Source organism: Embiotoca jacksoni, unplaced genomic scaffold (genome assembly GCF_022577435.1).
Source record: "Embiotoca jacksoni isolate LCO1_2020_lvr unplaced genomic scaffold, fEmbJac1.0.p SCAF_2, whole genome shotgun sequence".
NCBI classification, from domain to species: domain Eukaryota; kingdom Metazoa; phylum Chordata; class Actinopteri; family Embiotocidae; genus Embiotoca; species Embiotoca jacksoni.
Window position 1 is genome coordinate 5,122,091 of NW_027185340.1, and position 5,410 is coordinate 5,127,500.

Here is a 5,410-nt window from a genome sequence, read left to right on the forward strand (position 1 = left end):
TGAAATACATTTGTTGGTTGAATAATGTCTTTGAGTTGCTGCTTAATCTGCACCTCACCATGAAGTAAAATAGAAGATGCTCTCTGTTACACACAATCACACACACAAAGCCACTGAGGCTTAACCAACAACTGGGCAGAGAAAGCACCTGCCTTAGACCCCAGACACCCAGGAGCCCAAACCAGTCCCACTTTGAACCCCCTTCAAGCATCTCCAACTTTGGTCAGTATGGGCTGCAAAACTGTACGGCAGAAATGAACAACCTTGAGTTTGATGGACACCAACAAGTTAGTAACCAGTTATTTGATAGAATCTGTTCTTCCAAACATGATGTGGCTGAAATGAAGCACAACAAATGCTATATAGAATTTTAGGGGCTAGAAATTATATTCGAGTCATTTAAATTTGAATCCCTGGAGCTGGATATTTGTATTTAAAAGAAATGTGACATTGTGGCATTATTTGAAGTCAAATTAAAGTGGGCACTAAGTTCCAATAAGCTTAAAACTGAATTTAATATTATGAAAATGAATTAATTTCCTCGAAAACTGTATTTTATCATAGATTTCTTCACAGGCAACCATATGTCTACATCTAGTTCTCACAAATTTGGTTTACTTTATGTCAGATATGACGACCAACGTCAAAGTGAAAACAGCTTCATGACAAATGTCATTGCTAATGTGAAAGGGACAAAAGAACACACTGTTTTCACTAATATCAAAGTGAAGCATTGGCCTAAAGTCAAATAATATAACCAATATTGAAGTGAAAACATTCGTTTAATTTTAAATGTAATGGTCAAAAAGACATCCGGCAATTGTTTGACATACTCATGTCAAAATGAAAACGTCTATAAAGATTGATTTAAACCGAGTTCAAAAACATTCTGGAATCGTCTTTGTGACGTCACTGATGCTGCCAACAAGTTTAGAACTCGTGACACAGTTAGAAGGAGGGAGATCATCCAACTCGGTTTTACTCGGGTAACGACTGTTTCAAAATGTGATGGTGTGCAGTGGTATATGTATTCAAAGCTTTTTGTCTTGTTTCCTCGCCAAATGTTTAATTGTACGCAGCATTTAACATCATGATAGGAGAAACCCGGACGCTGCAGGACAAATTACTACCTGCAGGTGGCGGTATTACAAGGCGAAGGACGCACGCTGCCCTTAAACCACAAAGTAAACGATTTTTTTTTTTTTTTTTTTTTTTTTTTTTTTAATGTTTCTGGCCGGCATGTTGCTGTTACAATTTTGTAAGCTTATACGGCATTTATGAGAAAAACGTACCTGTTAAAACGTTTGTAAACGTTGTGCTTTATGTCTGCACTCCACCAACCATTTGCTCTGAGAGGTCATGGCAGTTTCTTTTTACTTTAACTACTTAAAGTAGTCTGGAGCACCTTCGCCACCAAAGGCACCAGACACCAGTATTCATCTTCACCTCCAGCTAAGTAAGTCATGCACACATAGTCATGTGCCATGTTCAGCTGGTGGTTTTGAGCTTTGTAATATCCGTGGAATATCAGTAGATAAGATGATAAAATAAACAGTGGATATTAACTGCACCTTCATCTCATGGTTAACTCTTGAAACTTAATTGAACATTATGAACATTATTTATTTCACCTGTGCTTTTCCTATTATGACAACGGTTCGGACCTGCTGGTCTGTGCTTCAGTTTAAGCAGCTTTTAATGTGATTCTTGTTTTTCGATTTTCCCATTTTGGGGAAGGCGAACAAACAAACATCGATATAGCTTATTGTCACCACATCAAGCTCATCTTATGTTGAAGAAATTAGTAAACAGCTTTGTATTAGGCCACATGTTCTCTCAGTGACACTTTCCCAGGCCTAATCTAGTTTTTTTTTTTTTTTTTTTTTTTTAAATGCAATGACCTCTGTGTTCCCTTTATCATAAAATGTTGGACAATGGGCTGTGCTGAGGGCAGACATATAACATGAGCATGAGTTTGTGACATCACAAAAAGGGGGGGGGGGGCTTGATGAGAGTGTTGAGACCTAACCAAAGCAGTCAAGTTACAAGGTGAAAAACAAAAACGATGAGCAGAAAGTCGCTGTCATGCTCTTGATAACTGACAGGCGCTACAGACTTAATGTGTCTCACACAGCAGCCCGAGTCAGAGTCGCTGAAGACACCTGTGTGGGTGGCCTTGATTATCTGCTGCACATGTGGCCATGTCCAACCCCGCTGCTGCACATAAGAGGATTTATCCATCTCGTTCATTTAGATATCATGTTCCCGTGTTGGCCTGAGGTGCCCAACAGGAGCTATAGGCCAGACGACTCTGGCTGCTGCCTGGCTTATGCTTTATGGGTGTCAAATATCATCTCTTCAGGCCTACACCATCTGTATGTATGCGATGAAAGCATTCATCTTCTTTGACAGGTTGACTTGCTTTTCCAGCAATGCAGGATTTGCAATATGTGATTTGTGGAAGAGTAAATGCTGTTCGGTCTACTTTGCTATGCTTATGTGGATACAGGTTCTGTGTTCACATCATAAATCAGTTCCATTTGAGTTGGGTGACAAACAGAAATGACCCATAGTGTCATAGTGAATTAAATGACAGCCCTACAAAAGTGCAGATTTGTATGGCTATGATATTGATTGCATCTTTATGTGCGTGTCTGTCTGTGTGCCCCCTCTTTTTTTTCTTCTTTTTTTTTTTTTTTAAACAACCAGCATATTGAAAGCAATTGTGTACCCCCGGTAATCGTGGCAAGCTTTGTGGGGGACATGATCCCATTCTGCTGTTGTTGGATGAATAAGCACAGATGTCAACCTGTTCACCGTGACTCTCACCTTGTCTACTCGTTTGTAATGAAAACAGTAGCCTTTTGTTTCATGTTGAATATTGCTTCATAGGAACAAAGGCACAATTGACATTCATCCTGTGCAGCAGATCTGGGCTGATAAGGCCAGACCGGCGTTGCCATGATCTGACCTTGCTGGCTTGACTCTCTGGGAGTGTTTGTCTGGCCAACTCCCATTCAGTCCTCAGTGGTGAAGCAGAACATGAAAGGAACCATTACTTTCATACTGGGAAGTTTACCTGAGCTTTTCCAGTGTAAGTAGCTCACACTTGGGCTCCGGCTTTCCCTCATTTCTAGTCTCACTTTACCGGGGAAAACTTGAGAGCCTTCTTCTTCCTGTCAAGTGTTCTGATGGGTGAGAAACTTGTGAAATGAAGAGGCAGACGCATATTATCAAGGCTCTGACCTGCCCCGGCCCCTCTTCACTCTCTCCGAGTCTTTCTTACGATCAGGATGGAGTGACAGCTTGTCACTATGGGTGCTCCACAATACGACTCAGACCCCCACGACTATTGTGGAGTTCAGGGAGAAAAAAAAAGAAAAGCATCAAGGTCTTCCTCTCTCTTTCCTTCACTCTTTTCACTCGCTTTTCAAAGCATTGAATCAATCAGCTGTACACACACACACACACACACACACACACACACACACACACACATACAGACACACGACTCATTTCTTTTCCCTTCCCTCTGTCTATTCAGCAGCCAGTGATCATTTAGACTTGACATGTATTGTGAAAAACTGAGCTGCTTTGCCTCTTTCTTCTTCACTCCCTTTCTCTTTCAACTGTCTGTCATTAATGTCCAGGTCTTACAATATACGAACAGTGGAGGAGAAGAAAGCGAAGAGTGAGGGATGAATTGATGGATGGGAGGATAAGCACTCAGTGTCCTTTCTTTAAAGATTTGTTATTGTACAGTACTGTCTCCCAGTCATTTTTGGTTGGTGTTTCAGTCTGAAAGCCCGTCCACGTGCTCTTTTGTATGGGAAAGCAATAAGGCCCCATTGAATGAAGCTGAATGGACCTGCCATCCTTAGGGGCTGAGGCCTGAGGACTCCTATTCTTTAGCCCCCAATCTAATTGGAGCTGAAATGAAATGGAGGTTTCTTATGAAAATAGGCTTTGTTTGGCCGCAAGGCTGGTAATTCATAAACAATAAGCAGGGCCCCATTGTGTAGATAATAATATATTCATGCCGCTGGAGATGGGGAGAAGGCGAAGCGAAGGCTGAGGATATATAAGGAGGATAGGCAGAGACAGCGATGGAGAGTGGAGGGATAGGAGGAAGGGGTGGAGGAAGACGAGGGGCTAATAGCAAATAGTGGGTCAGAGAAAATTGGTAATGGTTGGGTAAAGGCAGAGGATTTGTTAGAGGAAGTGAAAGGGCTAAAAGTGGGTAGGAGTGAAAAGTGAGTGGGAGTGAGGGAGGTGAAAATGACAGGAACAGGAGAGATAGACAAGATAAGAATGAGGCGAGGAGGGCGGGAGATTGGGAAATGGTTTTGAGTACCTCTAAGCCCACAGGTGACTGGTTTGGCAGAAGTGTGGTGTGGTTGGGAGGGGTGTGGTTGGGGGGGGGGGGCGGAGGGGGGTGGAGAGGCAAGTGAGTGAAAGTGTCATCCAAATGGAAAAAGGTTGCACAGTGCAAATCTGTGTGGAGTTGAGAGTGGTGGAGCTGATAGAGTGGATTGGTCAAGTGCAGAGATAGAGCAGAGCAAAAGCAGTCAATGTGTAACAGGCGAGGGGAGAAGAGGAGACCGGTGTGTCTGCGCTGGTGTCTGTCTGACAGGACGGCTTTTACCGCCGGGAGACGGGAGGAGGGCTGAGAAAAAACAGGTGAGCTTTCATGCCACATTGACTCATCAGTCTCCGCAGATTATCTCTCACTGCTATCATCTATGATTGTGCAGGTCAGGGCAGCTTCTCTGTGATGATCCTCAGCTGAGTCGGCACATTCTCAAAGAAGCGAGTTTCTCGGGCTCTCAAGCATCAGGACCAAAACAGTGCTGGACTTAAAGTGCTCTGTGGAGTGACAGGCTGACTGAGGGGACACTGCTTCCTGTATCTGATCTGAGCAGCTGCCTCAGTTCATGTTACAGCCGTTTCACTGTTTCATCTGGGAGTGATTCTTACAAACTGAATGGAAACGGGTCATTCCTCTGGACGCTTCTGGAAAACATTGCTGCAACCTTGACCTCCAATTTTCATCATTTTTTAAAAAAAAAATTTAAAAAAATTGTTTGGCTAACAAGTACATCCTGGACTGAGTTTTCCGACAGTGGAGGGAGAAGACATAAGTTGAAAATGTAAACACTCCTGATTTGATTTTACAGCGTAAGAGATAGAGCTCTTAACTAATGGTGAGTAAATGAGAAATGGTCCTAATGGGGTGTGTGTGTGTGTGTGTGTGTGTGTGTGTGTGTGTGTGTGTGTGTGTGTGTGTGTGTGAGAGAGAGAGAGAGAGAGAGAGAGATGGGGGGGGGGGTCACAGGTGTTTGCATGCTCTTGCACTGACAGGCAAGATTTTACCTGCATATGCAGACAGTATGGTGGAAAATACAGAATC

General features: G+C 43.0%; 1 protein-coding gene across 6 annotated transcripts in view; it reads left to right on the plus strand.

Annotated features, from left to right (window-relative positions):
* The first annotated feature begins 4,436 nt into the window (after positions 1-4,436).
* Positions 4,437-5,410, plus strand: part of sox1a (SRY-box transcription factor 1a) — a 74,422-nt gene continuing 73,448 nt past the window's right edge. For 5 of the 6 annotated variants that reach the window (XR_011178454.1, XR_011178455.1, XR_011178458.1 and 2 more), the window contains exons 1-2: positions 4,437-4,680; positions 4,755-5,204. The gene's annotated coding sequence lies outside the window, so the exon portion shown is untranslated. The remainder of the gene's footprint in view (positions 4,681-4,754; positions 5,205-5,410) is intronic. The other variant, XR_011178459.1, reaches the window with a different exon arrangement.